Source organism: Rhinatrema bivittatum, chromosome 2 (assembly GCF_901001135.1).
Source record: "Rhinatrema bivittatum chromosome 2, aRhiBiv1.1, whole genome shotgun sequence".
Classification (NCBI taxonomy): domain Eukaryota; kingdom Metazoa; phylum Chordata; class Amphibia; order Gymnophiona; family Rhinatrematidae; genus Rhinatrema; species Rhinatrema bivittatum.
Window position 1 is genome coordinate 136,884,210 of NC_042616.1, and position 22,145 is coordinate 136,906,354.

The 22,145-nt window shown below is 41.6% G+C and overlaps 1 protein-coding gene across 1 annotated transcript in view; it reads right to left on the reverse strand.

The window, feature by feature from the left end:
- Positions 1-18,353, reverse strand: part of APBB1IP (amyloid beta precursor protein binding family B member 1 interacting protein) — a 281,248-nt gene extending 262,895 nt beyond the window's left edge. Inside the window, exon 1 of the mRNA XM_029588668.1 lies at positions 18,231-18,353. The gene's annotated coding sequence lies outside the window, so the exon portion shown is untranslated. The remainder of the gene's footprint in view (positions 1-18,230) is intronic.
- Positions 18,354-22,145: the final 3,792 nt, after the last annotated feature.

Below are 22,145 nucleotides of genomic sequence, written 5' to 3' on the forward strand. Positions count from 1 at the left end.
TCCAAAACCAGGATCCTTCCAGGAGGAAATTCAGTTCAAATTCCAGACTCTGCCTGTTACTCAGCTGGAACTGCTCAAGCACCACTTTAAAGAAACTGTGTTCCAGTTCAAACTGAAGAATTGAGTGACTTTTACCTGTTTGAAGTTAAAGTAGATGTCAGGCCACAAGAATGAACATTTCTTTGAGTGGTCCTATGTTTGTCTGTTTTATCTGTGATTTGTTCCAGGTGCAGTGAAAGGCACCTGCACTGTATGCCAGCACTAGTGAAGTGAAACAGGCTGACATGATTATGACATTGTTTAGAACTATCGGGAACCAGATCCTTGATGTGATGACCAGCCTATTCAAGAAGGCTAGAGGTACAGAAGAGGTTTTCCAAGTAATGGACTTTAATATTCTTAGGAGTCCTAAGTGGACCCTTTTTAGAAATTTATGATCTATTGCACAGATGTTTGATGTTTAAAAAAAATTGTGTGAAAAAGTTTGAAAAAGGAAAACAAATCATGAAATACTAAAAAATGTTCAAAATTCTTAGTCTTGTCTCTTTATTGACTCTTTCTTTATATTTTCTCTATTGGAAAATCAAATCTTGGCTAACCTGAGATTTTTAAAGGCAAAAGAAGTCAGTGATGTTTATTAAAGTACTGAGGTTTGCCAGTGAGTTAAAGCAATGCTGACATGGTTAACTGGAACAAATATGTTGTAGATTCGATTTAACTGTGCTCTCTCCCAGAGTGCAAGGTTCATTGCAGAAAATGCAAATATGTGTTTAATGTATTCTTTCTCCTCCAGGGAAGGACCCATGTTGTGATTCTATTGTATGATGTGTTGCAATAACTTAAATTTAAGGTGGATTCCAGTTATCTATTTTTCAGGAGTAGCTCCTGTGCTGAACACATGGTGTAGAGTCAAGTTGGCCACTTGATATCTTCCTTCTGCAATGGATTTCTATTAATATATTATGGTTCCACTTTGTCTGAGTCTTGTTATGAGTCACTCACTGAAAGAAAAATTGCTCTAATGTAATTTCTCAGTTTTTCTTTTGTAAGGGTGGGGGAGAGATGTAACCCCTGGGCAACAGAAAGGTTTACAAAGTGTGAATTGCAGAGGATGCACTGTGGGTTGTGTGATTTTCCCCCTAAGGGAAGTGTTATAAAGGGCAAAAGAGCAGGGAAGGTTCCAGATACCACAAGGTTATCAGATGGTCAGAGGGAGTATATGGTAACCCCCAATGGACAGGGGGTTACACTTGTTTTGACGCTTCACATTACAGACCTCAGTCATTGTCACCTTAACTTGTTCTTTGTCAACCTGCCAACAGCTGATTATCAAAAGAAGAAAAATTCTGCTAGTTCAGTTTTTCTTTGCACTTCTAAGCCCTCCTTCAGGATCCTCTCTTTCCCGGACATTCCAATTTTTGTCCGTCTCTGCACTAGCAGCTTGGGCTTTATGCTTGCTCTACTCAAGCCCTGATTTAAGTCAGAGGCCGCTGCAGGTGGCCCTACACTCTTCCTGTTGAAAACTTTGCCACAATTCTTTCAGTGCCCTGAAGTGTACGTCAAATCCAGGAGGCATTTTACCTTGCCTGAAGCTTCCCTAAGTGGCTTCAGGTACCAGGGCATAGCCAGAAATTAATTTTTTTTGGGGGGAGGGGGGTCACAAGGTTAATATGGGTGTGTACTATGGTCAGCCCGTCCCATCCCTTACCCCCACTCCTCACCCTATCCTATGTAGGTCTTCACAACAGTGACTACAAAACCCTTTTGATTTCTGACTACATATTGTATCTCCTGTCTGTACTGTTTCTCATTCTTCTATTGCAGCTAGAGGCAGCTACTTTATGCAAGGGTTAACGGCTGAAGTGTAATTTATATAAATAATCTTCCACCCAGCAAAAGCATTCCTGAACAGAGGCTAAGATGAGAGGGAATAATTACCTGCCAAAAGTAAATAGAAAAATGGCCTCAAATTTTTGCACATCTAATCCAAGGGCAGTGGTGTTTCCTGTTGAAGTTAGCTCCCTTACAAGTGCAGGAGATCATGGATTGACAGTAATTCCAATGCTTCCAGGCCCTCTAAATCCTGCACCTTTAAGTGGCTGATTCAGTTGGGACAAAATCATACTTCTAATGTTGTGTGTGTGTGTGTGGGGGGGGGGGGGGGGGGGGGGGGGAGGGATTGGAGAAGCAGAGATAAAAGTGAGGTGACATAGATCCCTAAGACTCATCCATTGCCATGCCCTTGTTCAGGTGTCCAATTATCTCCACCTGGATTTTTACTGCAAATCTCCTGGGAACTACACCTTCCAGAAGGCTTTTCTCCCATTTGAGCTCACTTCCTGTTAATTCAGAACCTATGTGAACTACATCTCCCATGAAGCATCTATTAACCATTTGCTCACTTCACCTCTTAGCAGCCTGTTGTAAATCTAGTGTCAAGCTGCCCAGCCTGTCATAGTGTCATAAGGCTATTATGACATTGACAACCTGGGGATGCAACTAAATGCAAAAGTAGGAGTAGAGGAGCAGACACTTAGCTTTGGACAGTAACAGAAATCATGGATGTTAGCATGTCAGGTATTCGGGCATATAGAGGGTCAAAGGTGAGCAAACTGATCCTTGGTGAACCTGCCCCCAGCCAGTTGGATTTTCAGGATATCCCTATTGAATATGCATGAAATATATTTGCATGCACTGCCTCCAATTTATGTAAATATTTCTCATTCATATTCATTAGGGATATCCTGAAAACCTAACTGGCTGGGTGGTCCTCAAGGACTGGGTTGAGAGCCTTTGGTCTGCTGCCCTCAACAATTAATGATTCCTGAACTTTGAACTTTCCAATCATAAACAAGCAGCTCGGAAATAGCACAGAGTTGTTCATCCTAATGAGGGGAGCCACACATAGATGTTCAAGGCCCTCACTTCTGACATGTCAATGTTTTTACTACAACATATAATAAAACAGTGGGCAAAAATTAGATTAGACGGTGCAAAAAAAATGCTATGATTGTTAAGCAACTTCTTTAAAATTCAACCTGCAGCTGAAGTTGCTCATGGTGAAACAATCTTGAGTTAACAATCTCTACCCTTTAGCAGGGCAGGATTTAAGATGCCAGTGCCCATAGGCAGAGGACTTGGGGCAAGGGATTCTTTCCTTCTCCTCTTCCTGGAAATCAGAGAGCAGCAGAGGGAATCCAAGCTTTTGGGCACATTCAGGCCTTGCCCTTTAGCTTATTTAATATGTGAAAACTACTAGCTGCAAAAACTGTAACTATCATATCTGTTATTGTCTTATTGTTATAGTCTCTCTTTCCAAATTTACTTTATAAGGTGAGATAACCCTTTCTGGTCAAGCATAAAGCAAAATATTAAAATAAAATACCAGGAAAACCAGGTCTTGGAAAGTTTGGCAGAGTTAAAACAGAGGTTTTCATGTACTTTCAGTGAACAAGGAACAGGAGAAAGAATTGTCCATTTAAATATTGTGTACTCAGAATTCATCTGAGTAGCTTGTCTTACATTTTGTACACTACCAGTCAGTTCTTCATAGTTGACAAACGACATTACTCACATTTAATGCTAAAACCTATCCAGAAACAGTACATAACATTAATCAGCTGACACTTAAGACCATGAAATATTGATTTATACAAATGTATATACCACTTCCCCAATGGAACATCCTAGATGGTTTACAATCTACAATATAACCTCACGAAAAATACATCCATCAAAGTACAAACATCCCAACGAGGGAGGCTGCATCGGTGGTGTTTGGTGCTCTTCCACTGACAACATCCTTCAGCGCTGGCTTCAGCTTTAAAATCTGCCTTCCGGCGATTTTCTGCCGCCAGTGCACCAAAGGCACACACCTCTACGCACAGTTTGTTTGCCATATACTCTACCTGTTTTTGTTGGACCCTCCAAGTAATGGGTAAGAAGAGGAAGAGATCAATTCGCTTTCCCCTCATCAGAGCAGGTTGTGTTCTCTACTCTGTAACCCCCTTGTCCATCTGGAGTCTCCTTCTCAGCTTCACGGAGCCTGGGGTAAACCGCTCAAAGAGAGGTAATGAATCTCAGGTGGTTCGTGGGCTGGGGGCAGCTAAAGTGCAAGGCCAAATTGGGTACAAGACACACGCAACTCATGCACTTCCAAAAAGCCACCATTCACATTGAAATGTATGCTCCAAAGTATCATCAGTTACTATAGAAGAGTATAACTTTCAACTTCACAGCAAATCCAGTAAGACTTATGTTACAGTGTATCTACACCACTCTTCAACCATATTCTCTTTTTAAACACAACAGTTCTCAAGATACTCATTTTATCTCTCAGATGGCATCAAGCTACTCCCCCTTTTTGCAGAAGGAAACGGAGGCTTTCAACCCTGTTTTCAAAATCCAACTGTACACAGGTTTCTCTTTTCTGGTCCCAACTGGTCCCTTCACAGTTCCTTTTTCCTCAAGTACTTTTTACTCTAAGATCCAAATTCCAATCACTTCACACAGGCTCTTTCAGATAATGGAAAGACTAGGGGGCACTCCATGAAGTTAGCATGTGGCACATTTAAAACTAATCGGGGAAAGTTCTTTTTCACTCAAGGCACAATTAAACTCTGGAATTTGTTGCCAGAGGATGTGGTTAGTGCAGTTAGTACAGCTGTGTTTAAAAAAGGATTGGATAAGTTCTTGGAGGAAAAGTCCATTACTTGCTATTAAGTTGACTTAGAAAATAGCCACTGCTATTACTAGCAACAGTAACATGGAATAGACTTAGTTTTTGGGTACTTGCCAGGTTCTTATGGCCTGGATTGGCCACTGTTGGAAACAGGATGCTGGGCTTGATGGACCCTTGGTCTGACCCAGTATGGCAGGTTCTTAACTCTGCCAACTCTCTCCTCTTATCCCCTGAAACCCCTGGAGATGGTCCCAGCTGCTGACCTCTCTTCGCTTGGTGACTCTAGAGGAGCCCATGCCCTTCCAAAACCCAGCCTTTAGGGACTGAAACAGTCTGTCAGTCAAAGTGGTACTAGTATACATTCCCTTTGACCACTAAATGACCCCACACTTTCTGGAACCTCTCCCCTTTCATCATCCCTTTAGCAATTTCCTTTAGGAGGAAACAACAAATCTCAACATTATACACGCTGCAATCTTTTCTGTGGCACACAGGGGCCACAACTCCATCACAGCCCACCTTGTAGGATTTCAATTGTGTTCACAGATAAGGCACTGGAGCTGGAGCCCTTGAGCTACGTAATTTTTCAGCTGTCCTAGCAGAGACTGTAGTCTCCTTGGACCCAGAGACTAGGACTTCCTTATCTGCTGATATTCAAGCTAATATGAGCCTGGAGTTGGGGCCCCTTTGGATATCAATTCTGAGAGACCCTCAGCCCCAGATGGGGAGGCTTTGATTATTGAAAACCTAGCAGGTGATCAGCTGGGTGCCTCAATGGGTTTGAGTCATGCTGCACTAATGAAGCCGGCAGTAATAAAATATTACTCAATAATAGCCAAAAAGTATGAACAATCAAAATAATAAAGATTTGGCTAGGGAAGAGAACTTAATGTGTGATGAAGCACTAATGAAGCCGGCAGTAATTACTTTAGAGTCCTTGTGGTCAGCTATTGCAGGACTGGAGAAGAACTTGACTTCTAAAATGGACAAAATATTGTCTTCAGTTAATACATTGTAAGCCAGTTCTAATAAGCATACCCAATGTATTAGGGAACAAGAGAGAAAATTAGATCAAGTATAAAATCCAACTAAGAGTTTATCTGAGGCCAATTTAGCTCTGGCTAATGACAACCCGGTGATCCATCATAAACTGGAGAATCTAGATAATTACTCTAGAAGATTTAATCTTTGTAGACTTAATTTCCCTAAAGCTCCTTAATATAACCTTTTGAGATGCTTAAAAAAATGTACATTAAGTTGTTGAAAGTACCTAAAGAGTTTGCTGCCCTTGTGGTTAAGGCATCCTATTTGTCAGTGCAAGGAGTGGGCCAGTTTATCTCCGGGAAACCAGAGATGCCTAATTTAGAGCTTATTGTTTTTTAGAACAGATAGCAGAAGAAATTAAGGAGAGAGATACATTATTGGTTAGTTTTATGTTGGAACCAAACAATGGACTCTCAAGTTATTCTTTCATTTAAAAGATAAATTGTTTCAGGGCCAAAGAATAGCTGTTTTCCCTGATGATGCTAAGGAAATGCAACAAAGAAGAAAATTGTTTCTTCAATACAGACAGATAATCCTAGCTCTGGAGCTGTATTTCTTTTACAATTTATCTGTAATTGTTCTGGGGGGGGCGCTCTCGAGCAGCGACAAGATGGCCGCCTGATCTCTTAGCTCCATGAGACTTTCTCTTCAAATCAACAAAAAACAGCTATTTGCGAATGTGAATCGTTCAGTTTTTTCATCACCCTTTCCTAAGAATGGCTGCTGCTAAGTCTGGGAAAATTGAGGCGGCGTTTGCGGCTTCGGTCGACACCAAACGAGCAAAGCAAGATCCTCCGATGCCCGACAAGGTCCTGCTTCCTAAGTCAATGGCATCAGCTGATTTAGTTCTGACCGAACTTAAGCAGCTAAAAGAACTTATTCAATTGAATATCGATGCTACCGCTGCGATTCGAAGTGACCTCCAGTTGATGTCAACCTAGATGACTAATTTTCAAACGAGATTAGAGGACATGGAAAATCAAACCACCTCTTTACTGGTCGCAACTGCGTCATTGCTGCGCCTAACTAAAGATATTGGGAAACTTCAGCAAGATATGGAAGATCTCTCCAACAGGAACCAGAGGAACAATATCCGCATTCTGGGCATACCAGAGGGAACCAAATGTACGAATGTTATCGATTTTGTCACCAAACTAATTTATTCCAGTCTCCAATTTACCTTCGATAATCCCCTTGAAATCAAACGGGCACATAGGGTTCCCTCGAGGCTCCCCCGGTCTCCTAAATATCCTCTCCCGATAGTATTAAAAATACTACGATATCCTCAGGTTTTGGAAATTCTGGCAGCAGCACGCAGTAAAGCACCCATTCATTATCAGAGCGGCACTATCCTTTTTGTACCCAACCTTGCTAAGTCTACAGCGGAGAGAAGGAAAGCGTTCCTAGCGCTAAGGCCTTGAATGCAAGCTCTAGGGGCCCACTATGGCATTCTTTACCCGGCTCAATTGAAAATTACCTGCAATACCCAAACTAAGCTATTCCAGCAGCCAAAAGAAGCAGAGGACTTTATTCTTACTTTGGAAGGAGCCGCTGAAATGGTCACTTGATTGACCTGTCATTTTTTTGTTTGCTCATTCTTCTTCCTCCGGAGGTCGGAGCTTCTGACAGGTTTTTTTTTTTTCTGTTGATTCACATTATACAAAGTTCACATGAGAACAATGTGCCCTTTTTATTTGTCTCTTATTAGGTTGGCTGAGCACCTTGGCTCAGCTATGGACCATTTAGCTGTTTTAATCGAGTTGTTTTTTTATTGTCTCATCCTACACTCAATAATGTTTGTCTCAAGGAGATGAGAGTCAAGAGCCTTTTGTCCGCCTTGAGGCCTTTTTTTTTCCCCTCAACTAGTCGTGTTATTCTGATTGGTCCTGGTGCAGTAGGGTTCCCTATCTTTTCTTACTCAATTTAAGTGGTTTTCTAATATGCACACCTCTAATTTCCTCTCCTTCTTCTTCCTTGCTTTCTCTTTTTTTCTCTTTCTTGGCTCTCTTTCTGATCTCTTCCTTTACCTATCCTTGTGCTTATCTTTGAGGTCTGTTTGCAGGATTTCAGATTACTCTGGCATATCTCATGGCTAACACCTCTTCTACACTCACATTAGTCTCATTAAATGTTAATGGTTTCTCTCATCCCATCAAGCAAAGGAAAGCCCTGACCTATTTGCAGAATCTACATGCCAACATTGCTCTGCTCCAAGAGACTCACCTAACAGCTCCTGAATCGCTGAAATTAAAACAACAATGGGTCGGCCATGTTTTTTTCAGCCCAGCAGTTCAAAAGAAGCGTGGCACGGCTATCTTATTACATAAACGATTAGAGGCGCAAATATTACACCAATCTGCCGACATAGATGGCCGATGGAACTTACTTCAACTTTCAATACATGATGAAAAGGTTACAGTTCTCAATCTCTACACCCCCAACCAAGATGATCCAAATTTCTTTCACTCCACTTTTGCCTAACTGTTATCAATGGACTCCTCACAATGCATCATAGGTGGAGATTTCAACCAGCCCCTAGATCTGATATTGGACAAGAAATCATCAGCTAAATCAATGATCTCCAACTCTACGATCACGTTGCAACATCTAATTAGCACGTTTGGTCTCTCAGATCCCTGGAGACTGCTTAATCCAACTAGTCTAGACTATACTTTCTACTCATTTCCACACTCTTCTTATTCACATATTGATTACTTTTTGACTTCTAACAGTATGACTCCCAGGATCCAAGCGGCGAAAATCTGTCCTATTCTCATCTCTGATCATGCAGCAATAATTCTCCAATGTACCATATGGAATACAATGCCTGTGGACTCTCAATGGTGCTTCAACTCAGCCTTGCTAGCGGATCAGGCCTTTCTGGACTTCTTAAAACCTAAGATCTTGGAATACTTTCACCTTAATACTACACAAGACATTACTTCCTCTACGCTCTGGGCAGCTTTTAAAGCCACGATAAGAGGCGAAATCCTTAGCTATTCCATTCAATTGAAAAAAACCCAGAAGGCGGAATTACATACTCTCCACCAAACTGTTGCTGCACTTGAAGCTTCTCATATCCGCTCTCCTACTCCTTTATCCTTTCAAGCTTTGGTTTCAATACAACCAACTGCTCAGTTCACAAGTGAAATTATCCCTTTTTCGGACTTAGTCCTTGTACTATGCAGAGAACAATAAATGCGGACATCTGTTATCCTCCTTTCTCAAGAAAAAACAGGGAAAAAAAAGGATTGTTAAAATCTCTGTAATTGTTCTGTTAAATTTAAAGGAGTCAATTATGTCTTCTTTGATCCTGCACAGTTAGAGGGGCTCTTACAGAACAGAGCAACTCCTAGGGAAGCTGTATTCTAAGATATGTTTAATCCTAGTCAGTTAAGTTATTATACTAGCTTGTTCCTTTAGTGTGGTCAGGAATCATTGGTCAGCCCCTGTCACATGCTCCTAACATGTGACAAGGGCTGACTAATGGCACAGGTAGCCCCTGTGACATCGTACGGGCAAGGCTATCGGCGACATTTTGAGTCATAGCAGGCCCGACAGCCCGACAGCATGGAGGGAGAGATCACTCGCGGGACCCCGCTGGACCACCAGGGACTTTTAGTAAGTCTTGGGGAGCGATCGAGATGGTGGGGGGTGTAAGAAAGTAAAATTGAAGGGTTGGGGTGGTTTTTTTAAAAATAAATGTGCCCCTCCCCCCACACTAACCCGAAAAACAAATTTTCCCCAAAGCTCGGGGAAAATCCGTTTCGTGGTTCAGGTCCCCCGAACCACAACGAATTAGGCAATTTCATTGAAATTACCTAATTCATGATAAATGAATGCACATCTCTAATATATATACATACATTATATGAGTAAAGTAAATTCTCCTTTTGTCTTTATAATTTTTTCTTTACTATTTACTTTAGTCTTATATATTATTCATGTATGTATATGTATGAGATTGCTTACACTTTTTTCCAGTATTTTCCAGTGTTTCCCCTTCAATTTTATGTTAAATATATGTACTTTATCTGGTGTCTATCTTTGTCATTTAAATATTAGATTATTAGTTTTGCCTTTATTATTAACGTTCATAATTTATTTGCTCTTGCCCCTACTGTAGCATATTTGGTGTGCCATTTTTCCATGTGTGTCCTCTTTTTTGTAAATTTTTTGGAATTTATTTGATTTTACTTAATTTTAATCATTTGAATGCATTTATATTAACTAATTAAATAAATTTCCTCTGAGGTATGTTTGTTTGTTTTGCCATGTTTTTTGGTCCACTCAGAGTAATTTTTATTTTCATAAGGTAAACACAAACAATAGATGCCTGATCTTTTTCCAAATGTTTATTAAGCAGAGACGTGTTCAAAAATCGCCCGACTCAGGCCGAGTAGCAGCAGAGACCGGGAGTGAAGTGCTATTTGCAGAAGCATTGCTGACAGTAATTGACTGTACATCGGATGAGAAATACACTACTGAGATTTTTTCATAACTGTGGAGTGTTGAAGCCCCTGAGGCAGCGGTTTTTGAACCGCGAAACTCGGCCTGAGTCGGGCGATTTTTGAACACGTCTCTGCTTAATAAACATTTGGAAAAAGATCAGGCATCTATTGTTTGTGTTTACCTTACGGCTATCATAGATCGCCTACCTCTTTGTTTTCTTGGACCATTTTTATTTTCATTCCTGTTTATAGATCTGGTTCCTCCTGCCGCAGTTAATCAAAACATGGCCTGTGTCAGGGGTCCGTGAACACGATTCTGTTGCGCTGGGAGTGGACCCTTGGCCTGGTGCAGGATTGGTACGGCCCTCCGGTCGGACCCGGAGAGCGCCTGCCACCAGGAGGCGGAGCACAGGAGGAGACAGAGGCTAGCTAGAGCTTCACCAATAGCAACCCAGGGTTCCCTCAGGTTGAGCCCTTGGTTACCCGGGCCGCCTGGTCTTAGGTGGACCTTGCAGGGTCTCCTAGAGAGAAAGTCCAAGGGAATGCCCACCACGAACAAGGGTGCATGGTTGGTGTTCAGACAAGGAAGTCCAGAGGTCGCAGGAGGCCAGAATAGAGTGTCCGAGTGTATAGCGAGAAGTAAGGCCAGAGTCTTAGTGTAGAATGGTCAGCCAGGCAGGGTCAGTAACAGAGGTCAATCCGGGCATAGTCAGGTCAAGCAGGATGTCAGGTTCCAGGTGGCAGACAAGAGTAGTCGGAGTTCGAGGCAGAGGTCAGGTCAGGCAGCAATCAAGGAGTAGTCAAGAACAGGCAAAGGTCAGTACCATGAGATCAGTCCGAAGGGTACTACCAGGGTTGGAGAGACGAAGGAGCAGGAGACGCTGGAACAGGAGATACAGGAGACACTGGAACTGAAGACACAGGAGACACTGGAATGGGAGACGCTGGAACAGAGAGACTGGAACAGGAGACACAGGAACAAGACACTGGAACGCAAGAAGGCAAACTAGAGACACCAGAGTGTATGACCTGATTGCCAAGGCCCTGAGCTAGGGGCTGGGCTGGTGTATATATACCAAGCCTACGTGATGTCAGGATCGGGTGCCGCCTGGGGTTTTCCCGCACTAGGGTCTTTAAATGAGCGAGAGTTCTGCGCGTGTGCGCCAGGGGGCGGGGCCGACACGAGGAGGATGCCGAGCCCAGGCGTGAGGAGAGCTGCGAGGGAGTAGGCCGCGGAGAGTCCGGGGACACTCATTGGAGCTGCGGCCTAGTGGAGCTGGGAATCAGGGAGGAGCTGGTAGACAGTCACGCTAAGTGAGGGGGCCCGGCCGTGGAGCCAACGCGGCCAGGAAGCGCAACAGATTCATTAAGATGTTAGTTTCTATAAACAAAGCATCTCTTTGAAAAGCTATCTGAGTTTTGTGGACTTCAAGCTTTGTCCCAATCACTATTACTGTCACTGAAGTATACCAGTGATTTTGGGTTACTGCCTACTTAGTTTGGCAGGAGGAAGAACCACCATAGGTACTCTATTAATGCCCATTCTTTGCCAAAAAGCCATGACAACAAACACCTATTCATTCAAATACATCCATGCTTACTGTTTGCATCTAGTAGTCCAAAAACCTGAATATAATTTACTCTTGCTTGTGGCAAGTGTAAGTCTGACTTGCAGCACTTCTTCAACTATGTAGCTTCCATTACTTCTTATGGGAACAACTTTGGAAAATGTAAAATTGATTAAACCTATAGAAAAAAATGAATAAAATCATCTTCTTTTACTTTATCAACTAACACCCTCCAAATTTTAACAATCTTCCCTTTTTAAACATCAGCTATATTTCCCCCATACAAAAGCTGTTATTAAAGGGCTATAGTCACCTTATTTGCAAATGATTTGTGATGCTTGCTTTTTTAAAAACACTTTGGCCTATCAAATGCCTACATTAACCTACATAGCATGTATATTATCTCTCTTATCCTGTTTTGATCATAACTTTATCTGTGGCTTTAACCCCTCTTTTTGTTTTACTCATTCACTCACACCTTATACATTGACATTTGCACTACTCACACTTTATGGGCCTGATTTTCCAAAAGTATTTATGCACATAAATGGGCTTTTTGAAAGTTACCCCAGGGGTTTGCATGTAAGAGTACGGGCAGAAGTGATTTCAAGCTTACTTTCCCATGTTCTTGAAAGAGGCATTCCAAGGGGCAGAGGTGGGATGGGGGAAACCATTTACATGCATATTTTTATGTGTATGCATAAATGTATGGGTAAACATTCACCCCTTGCCCCAAGCAGGTGCAAACGCATGTGCTAAGCCAAGCAGCACTCTGAAGGTAAGTCTGCTTTGAAAATTAAGGCTGAAGTCTGAGTGCACGTTTTACACATGAACTTCAGCCCTACATGGACTGTTATAAAATTATCCTCTATATGAAAATCCTTTACACATATACATTTCTCATCTACTTAAAAATACAACTTACTTTTATGAACCTATGGATTCTCAAGTCTGTACTTGTGATATACACACAATACTTCTATACTGCATTATTATATTATCAAGCAGAACTCAGTCATTATGACTAATTATAGCACAAATTAGTGCTACTATATTCAATCATTTTGCAATCACACATTCTAATATCGATCTACTTATCTATCTATCTATCTATCTATCTATCCATCTATCTGTATGATGGGGTGATAAGTTCTGCCCCTTAAAAAGCAGTTCTGTCCCTTAAAAAAATGCCAGCATTAGCCTCAGCTGGTCTGAGGGCCCTCAGATCATGTCAGAAGTCTCAATCAGACCTTGCAAGTATTTAGGGAGGAGTATCACTCCCTATTGGAAGGGTCTGCACCCTTTGATGATGGGGAATAATGTAGGGGACTTCAAGACTTGAAGTCTAAAAGGGGTAGCCATATCTTCACAGAGTGGTACCACTGGGCCTGTGTCCCAGGCCCAGAGAAAGGAGATTCCTCTGCCAGAAAAGGATTTCTGGAGAAGAGTGACAGTCTGAACCAGAGGAGGCTTTGGGGCCAAAGAGAGAGGTGCTCAGACCTTACTAGATAGAGAAGAGTGGGGTAAGAGGTTAGGAAGAATACTTCAGTTTTCCCAGAAGAGATGTGAGAAAATTGTCACCTGAGAAATATGGTTTGCATTGAGGAGGTCTTGAAGGGAATGAAGCTGTCCTGCTTGTGGGGAAAAAAACACATGAGAGTTGTATGCAAGGAGACGTTTTCTACAAGAACCTCATCTACGAGGTAAGATTGAGTGAAAAGAGAGGGTTTCTGCCAGATTAACAGCTACTGGAGAGCTCCCAGGAAAGAAGTGTCCCTACCCCATATGAGCTGACTGATTTGAAGTTTGTGCATATTTTGAGAAGTGACTGAGATTACTGTGTTGTGTGTTGCTTGAGCTTTTCATTAACCTGCTCAACAACTCCAAGTAAAGATTTTAATTTTGAACAACAACCTTAGGTACAGTATGGTGATTTGTGGAAGGACTGGGTTGTATGAGCAGAAGAGCCCCAGAATAAGTAAAACTCTAAGGGCCTTTAAAAGACTGACTTTTCCTCCCTGTGTGGAGGGATCCTGAAAGGCCTTGTATGAACCCCCATGCCCAAGAACTGACCAGGATTGGGACTATCAGTAAATCATATCCCTTCTTTACACCATATACTACACATTAGGTGACAGCCACATTTCTTGGGCCTTGCCACAATGCGCACATATTAAAACTGTTGTGCATATACTAAGGAGAGTGAGTCTTTGAACGTTGTGTTTCAAATATTGCACATTTCTTGTGTTTAAACATTATAATGGTTATATCCTGGCTATTAACATTGTTCCCACATCTATCTGCTCAGTCAGATGAACACAACTACAGTGCCCATTAATTTACCAAGGCTGTTATTGTCTGTAAATTTATCTACCCAAGTTGCCACTTTCACAGTGTAAATCACACTGCAAGCTTTATGCCATCAACTCCTGCCAAAGGGGTCTATTAGTGTTAACGTTAGCATTAATGCATGTTAATTGCATTTAACATGTGCTAAAGTGACAGGAATGTTTTTGCGCTAACATGCTTCACTCAACCTCAATGTAATAAAATGTATTAAATATTTAAATAAGCCGATAAAACTGCAAAAATGCAAATGAGCTCATTTAAATATTTTGCAGTTTGCATTAATGTTGCTGTTAAGAGGTATAATTAAGTCTTTGCGTGAAAATCATGTGCTAATGTACATTTTTAACACGTTCATTAGCAGCACTTTCCTTTGGATCCTGTAGTTTCCTCCTGCTCCTTTGTACTTCCAGTTCAGTCCGAACCAGGGGTGGGATCTTGGCACCATGAGCCTTCATTTTTCTCTTATTGAATGTCCTCCATCCCCCCATCATCATTTGTCTGGTCATTGTCTGGGGGCCATGCACCAAGGTTCCTTCCTGAAACTCTGCAAACATGAAACCTGAATACAGCTAGCAGGTGTTGCCCTTGAGCGATGACCATGAATCTCTCCCTTAGGGGCTGAGAATGTTGCATTCATTCCCAGCCCCAGTCGAGCTGGCAAACAGAAGACTCAACCTAAGAATCTGTTGCATTCACCACGTACCGCACATGCCCCGACACGACTCTGCCGTGGTTATATCCTGGCTATTAACATTGTTCCCCGCAGATAGATGTGGGAACAATGTTAATAGCCAGGATATAACCATTATAATGTTTAAACACAAGAAATGTGCAATATTTGAAACACAACATTCAAAGACAACATTCAAAGACTTATGACGCGCTAGGACCATCGGCCCGACTCTCCTGCGCACCGGGCCGTCCCCGGCATCCTGGACGCCGATAGCCCTCCGAACGGCCGGCCCTCCTCCTTAAGCGTGCACGCGGCTGGGTCTGCCTCTTAAAGGGCCAGTGGCAGGAACTTCCGGGACCCCTCCCTGAGGACTTCACTGGCTCAGGCCTATTTAAGCCTGCTTCTACGATCCCTCCTTGACTTGGCAACCGGTCTTCTTGGCTGTGCTTTGGTACTGTGCTTCTTCCCTGCGTTCCTGCTCCCAGTTCTCTTATTCCTGTCTCCTGTGTTCCGGTCCTCCTAGTGCCGCTCCTGCCTTCCTCTCCGGTCCTCGCTCCTGCTCCCCTTCCTCGGATGGATCTTCCTGGCTTTTGACTTCAGATTGGACCTCATGCCTCTTGCTCGCCGCCTGCCCAGGACTTCGGATTGGACCTCACGCCTCTTGCCCGCTGCCAGCTCAGGACTTTGGATCCGCACTCGGCGGAGCGCGTTACAGGGGTCCACCTAAGTCCAGCTGGCCCCTGGAACTCAAGGGCTCAACCTGCGGGGAATGGGGTTGGTATTGCTGAAGCGCCCATCTTCGGCCCCTGTCGTCCGTCAGCCTCGCCTCCTGATGTTGGGAACCTGAGGTGGAATCTCCTCCCAGGTAGCGTCAATCCCAACTCGAGACAAGGGTCCACAACTCATGTCGTGGTCGCAACAGAATCGAACTGGGGACCTTCCTCATGGCTGCGTGCAGTGCTACTGCTGATCCACCGGACTAACCCAGTAACATGTTTTTTAGGTAATTTTGTAACTGCCCACAATGGTATAAAGTCTGTGGATAATTTCTGCAGACTTTACATCAGTTTTCAAAGGGAAAATTGCTACAATATGTGCTTTTGAACTGTCAAAAGGTTTTATCTGCATTAAGAGGCCAATGCAATATAGTGCGCTTGGCTGATCATACAGCATTACACGTGCTTGGCTGTGTGTTTTAGACACGGGTCCAAAACCCCTCATGCAATAAGGGGATTAGCACGTCCAAAACACACACCCAGACAAGTGTGTAGTTAAAAGCACTCATCACATATAAATTCCTCATAGGGAAACCACAGAAAGCAGCATCACCAAGGTCTGGCAGTGAGTGCAGGAATGAATACATTAATATTAAGTGTTGGGCACTTAATATTAATTTATTCCCTTCTTCACTTCCTGCTAATTGGTCCATTCGCTGTCACATGTCAGTGAAAGGACTGATCCCCTTTCAGAAGGCTGTCTCGAAAGGGGATTGGTCCTTTCACTGACAAATATCAGTGAAAAGGACCAATCAGGAACAGCCCTGCCAGTGGTGGGGCGGGAACTCTGGTCAGGCAGTTCTAGATGCACAGCCACATCTCCTGGGTACCTGATTGCAGAGCACTAGGGACGCACAAAGTACCCATTGCGCATCCCTTTTAGCACGGCAGCTCATTTGCCTATTGCATCGAGCACCCAGGACAGGTAGATGTGCACGTGTTCAGAAAACGTGTGCCCAGTTTGGATGCACATATTTTATGCGCTGATATTGCATCAGCCTGTAAGTGCACTTAATGCAGGTAAATGGGCTTTTGAGAATTGCAATCATAATATGTTACATTTACATTGACATTTTCCTTTTAAAATGACTGATTTTTCTGACTTTAGCATTCTTTCCTTATAAATAAAGAATTTTTTTTTCAGAATAAATAAAGGATTTCTATTTATCCTTGTTTTCCCATTGCTTACCATGAAGTTAGGGCCATGTAGTGTTTTTCTGAGTGTATTATTGTAAACATTCAGTGTGGTGGCAGGTGTTTCTAGCTCCTTGCCATAGTCTGAACTGGTATTGTGGTTGAACATGCTCAGAGCACTTCCTCCGCCCAATTCAAGTTGGTAATGTAGTACAGTGATATTTTAGTCCAAAAAATGGGATGATGAGGCTCACGCATATTGTTAAGAGGCTGGCAATTTATTATGTGATACAGAGCAGGGGCTAGTATAAAAACATGCACAAAGGGGGGTTGTTTTGTTTTCCTGAAATATGCAGGGCATCTAAACACACATTTTATAAATGTAGAATTTGAATATTTTGGTTGACTAAAGTTGGCAAAGATTTTTTTTGTCTCTGAAAATTTTCTAAAGTTTCAAATTTGGGTGACTCAAATCCCAAAGAATATGAAGGAAAAAAAATGAGTCTGATTCACCGCTAGAAAAACTGCTGCAGCAGGAAATAAGTTATGCTTTCCGTAGAATTTTCTCACACCATATCACTACCTTTTGGCTCCACACAATTTCATTTTCTAATGTCTACAACAGAACAGTTTTAAAAACAGATCAGAAAGGGCATATTGACAAAAAAAAAAAAAAAAAACAAACCTTTGCTGCAGCCATTGGAGAAAAACTTTCTTATAAAATGGAGGTAACCAAGAGAGGTGAGATTTATCAGAGTTTTGCTTCAATGTAAAATTTGATTCCACTCGAGGAATGAGAACTATCTCAGCACTTCCAGCGGGGTGGGGGATGCCAGTGCAAAACTGAAGTCATTTTAGTGTGCTGAGCAAAACTTTGCTAAGTGGCACCGTATGGTGTTTCCTGTCCGGTTCCATCCTAATTTCTAACCCAGCACTTTGCATGTGGCAAAGGCAGATGGGGTCTTTCAAACCACACTGTGTGCTGGTTCTGATGTGCGAGTTTCTACCCTGCTTGTTTTTGTGTGTGTGGGGGTCTCTTTACTGCAGCTAGAGGTAGAACACAGAAACATCAGAGCTGACACAGGGAGGGAAAACCTGCTGAGAGCCGCTGGATAATTCGCAGGTCAACAATGCTTTAATAATACCTTTTTGTTCAGTTTCTCTGGAAAGGCAGTTACATTTGGTTAGTTCACTACAGTTTCCGTTCACAGGAAGTGCTGCAGTTCTGTTGAAACATCAATCTTTTTTGGACAAATGAAAAAAAAAATTGCAAAACATTTCTAATCTTTCACAAGGTAAGGGTGTCTACAACAGCTCTGTTTTAACAAGATTCACTTTGGCTATAATTTTGTTAAACGGAATATTCTAGTCGCTAACATCTTGTCGCTTTCTTCTCAGATACTGAAAAGGATGAAGAAATAGTGGCTCATTTACTGCCTTCTCTGCTGCTCAGCCCCGTTCTCCAGATCTGGTGTGCAGATAGGAGACACCCGGTATCAGCAGGAGTGCTTCAGCACTGTATGTTACAGAAAGACCACACAAAAGCACTCTTACCTTTCTGATTCTTCTTAGGCGTCTCTGACCATGAAGAAAAAAAAGCTTAACAAGCTAATTTTCAGATGTACTTTGTGTGTTCTCTCTTTCTCTCTCTCTCTCACACAAACCCGTGAACTAATGTTATGCTGTTCCAAGTGAAATAGTGCATTGTTTCCTCCTTTTGAGGAAGTGGTAGCAGCAAGTCAAATCATGCTGCAATATGTCTTTTTTTTTTTTTTTTAAATGTATTTCGTTTTGTAAGAAGAACCCCAACATATTTACGCATGTTACCACAAGAAACTGAGAAAGCCCAGCACCTGGTATGCAGAAGTTGTTTGTTGTCTATATGCTTGCGTGGAAGGAATATGATCGAAACAGTATTTGTTCTGTTAAGGCAGGTGAACTCATTCTGTCAACACTGATTTGCTCCTGTTATTACAATTACATAGGGTCTGTTCAGCAGAAAATATCAGCCCTGATCAGTAAGGATTTTATTGCTAAACGGGACCCAGGCCTTAGTTTGGATGAAAGAAGATAATATCTCAGAGCAGAGCAGCAGCCTTGTAGTCAGAGCATCAAGCTGCTAACCCAAGTAGCTAGGGTTAAAATCCTGATTCTTTCACAGATATTCCTTGTGATCTCGAGCCAATCACTTCATTCTCCATTGTCTCAGGTATAATTTAGACTGTAAAGCCTCTCGGGTAGGGAAATAACTACAATATCTGAATTGTAACTTTCCTTGAGCTTAGATTTGGAAAATGTGAGTAATTAAATCTCAGATTCCTACGACCCAGACTACCTCTGGTCAATTATTAGTCTGAAATGATCCTGAGAAAGGAAAATCCTTTTCAGAACTTGAATTGTCTGTGAGTTCCTGCTTTTAACTTCTCAGTTTACTAATTAAAAATCTTTTTGTATACTTAGTGCACAGAGAACAAGCGATAACAAAGTTCTGAATGTGTTCTTTCTGTAGCTGATATCACCAGATAATTGGATCACATTATTTACTAATGGCATTTACTTACCACCCAGGAAAATGATCTAGGCGCCATAGTGGACAATACATTGAAATCATCGGCTCAGTGTTTTGTGGCAGTTAAAAAAGCAAACAGAATGTTAGGAATTATTAGGAAGGGGATGGTGAATATAATGGAGAATGTCATAATGCCTCTGTATCGCTCCATGGTGAGACCACATCTTGAGTACTGTTTAATTTTGGTCCCCACACCTCAAAAAAGATATAGATGCACTGGAGAAGGTGCACAGAAGGGCAAGCAAAATGATAAAGGGGTTGGAATGGTTCCCCTATGAGGAAAGGATAAACAGGGGTTATTTCATATCAAGTGCACCAGGGATCCATGTTCAAACTCCTCCAAATTGAACAAAAGTTTGCATGGATATTCTCTAGGGCCTGAAACAAAATTTTTCACTTGGATCTCCATAGGTTGGAGAGCTAGATGCAGTTGAATGGAGGTCACCTCTGAGTACCATGCTCTGCACAATCTAAAATGTCCATTTTGTACAGGTGCTGCAGCCCAACACCTCTCAGGGGCCTGAAATTTTGTGGATTAGTACATCCCTGGATGGTAAGTCCCAGTGCAAAGTTTGGAATAAAACGTGAGCTTGCCTACCTTATTGTGGGCCAGCAAAGTATGTGACAAATTTTACAAAATAAATATAAGGCCTGCTTTGACTCCTCAGTGCTCCTGACCTATACTTTGATTCAGGCCCTGACTGGACCAGTAGTCGTCATGGCCCACGGCATATACTTAAGAGATTTGCATTAAGAGGCTTTACAGGCATTTGGAAGCAAAGATATAATCACATAAAGACACAATGTCATTTTTAATGCAAACTTTTGCCAATTTTCAGGTGCAAATATCTCTACTGTGTAGTTTTAAAGCTTTTCTTTTTTATGTCATTTGAAAAAGCATCGTTTATTTCTACAAAGGTCGCCCTGTTTCATTTTGGACCTGATCTTGCTTTGGTCAGAATTAATACACTGGCAATTAATAATATATCACACCATCAATCAAAATATACCATACAGTGACATATGATTCATTATAAACCTTTATTTTAATATCAAAAAGTATTATATTAGAAAATCTTTTAAAATCTTTTTTAACTTCAAATATACAAAGGGAATACATATATAAAGCTAACATATACTACTTAAAAAACATTCATACTTCCATCCACACATATATATTTAAAAACACATTTATGATCTTTTCTTTTGTATTGAAATTTCTTTCTCCTTTGTTACCAACGAAAAAACTCTCTTCTTTTTTCAAAAATACTCTCAAGAACAGTTATAATCTTCTCTGGCATAGTGCAATTTATTTCGTTGTTACCAATGATAACAATCTCTTCACTTCTAAGTTCTTATAGTACTTTCATACTCTCAACATGTTTCGCCTTCCCACAGGTTTCTTCAGGAGAGCATAATTACATTCACTACTGCTCATATATCTTCAATACAATCCTCCCAAATATTCCCATGTATATTTTTCCTACAATAATGATACATTTAAAAAACAAAATTTACACATCACATTTTTCAAAAAACCTTTTTATAGAAAAAATTATTTCTTAATCATTATATGTGCGCCAAAATTCCATGGACGCACATATAAAAATACACACCTCAATTCCCAATTTCCATTTTATCAAAACATCTCCCACAGAGGAGCTACATTTCCAATTCTCGCATATTTCTTTTTCTCATTTTATCTACAAAAATTAAACACAACCCATATTCTTCATCAATCACACCCCAAAAAATATCAGAAAAAACTATGTATGAGGAGTTGAAAGAAAAGCTTACCCCACCAACATCATAAAGACGCTCGAGTCCTTCAGCGCTTTACCGCCATGTTTCTCAAGCGGTTTAAAGGGAATAACAAAACTCCACTCCCTATTACTCTTTTAAGGACGTCAGAGCTGATCCGAACTTAGGAATTTAAAAACACGCCACCCATTCAATGTTATCATTCAATCCAGTCGGCAACAAGGTCCTCAAAGAGAAAATTCATCTCTGCTCTGCCTGCAAAATTTTATTCACGTCACCATCTCGCCTGCTTCGAATCTCCTGTATCACAAAAAAACGGAGGTCCTCAACCAAATGCTGACACTCACGCCAGTGTTTCACCAGCAGTGCAGTTTCGACTCCATTGTGAATCCTACTGCAATGTTCTGATTTTGTTGCGGGCGCTATTAGTTTTGGGGGAGTTGGCGACGTGTTTTTGCCCCTTACTGTATAAGGGGCAAAATAGTGCGTCGAAAACGAGCGGCCAAACGTGGGCTAAAAGTGCGCTCCGCCGGAGCACACTTCACTGTATCGGCCTGCTTCTTTGTTGTGTTTTCTCAACAGGACATGTATGCATGGGTATGTGTATGAGAGAGGAATTGGGAAAATGTGCATATGTGAGAGGGCGGATAAATTTTGTGTGGCTCCCTCCCCCAATCCTGGACAATCTCAGGGTGACTTAAAATCAAAAGAGCCTAGGTACAGAGAACTTTCTAAACATTTTCTTCTGTTTAATTATTGAATAATTTGTTCATCAGCTGTTTTGAAATACTCACTCTTTCTATTTTATTGTTTTACTATTATGATTGATGTGTTATATTTTTTAAAATTGTATTATTGTTTTATGAGGAATGATGGTATTTTGTATTTCCATTGTTGCATTGCATACAGATTCTGGCTTCTTGTGATTTCCAGTTCTGTTTCTGTCCACATATTCCTGTTTATACTTTATGGTCACTTTATTCTGCATTTAGTGAGGGTCATAAGAACATAAGAAAATGCCATACTGGGTCAGACCAAGGGTCCATCAAGCCCAGCATCCTGTTTCCAACAGTGGCCAATCCAGGCCATAAGAACCTGGCAAGTACCCAAAAACTAAGTCTATTCCATGTTACCATTGC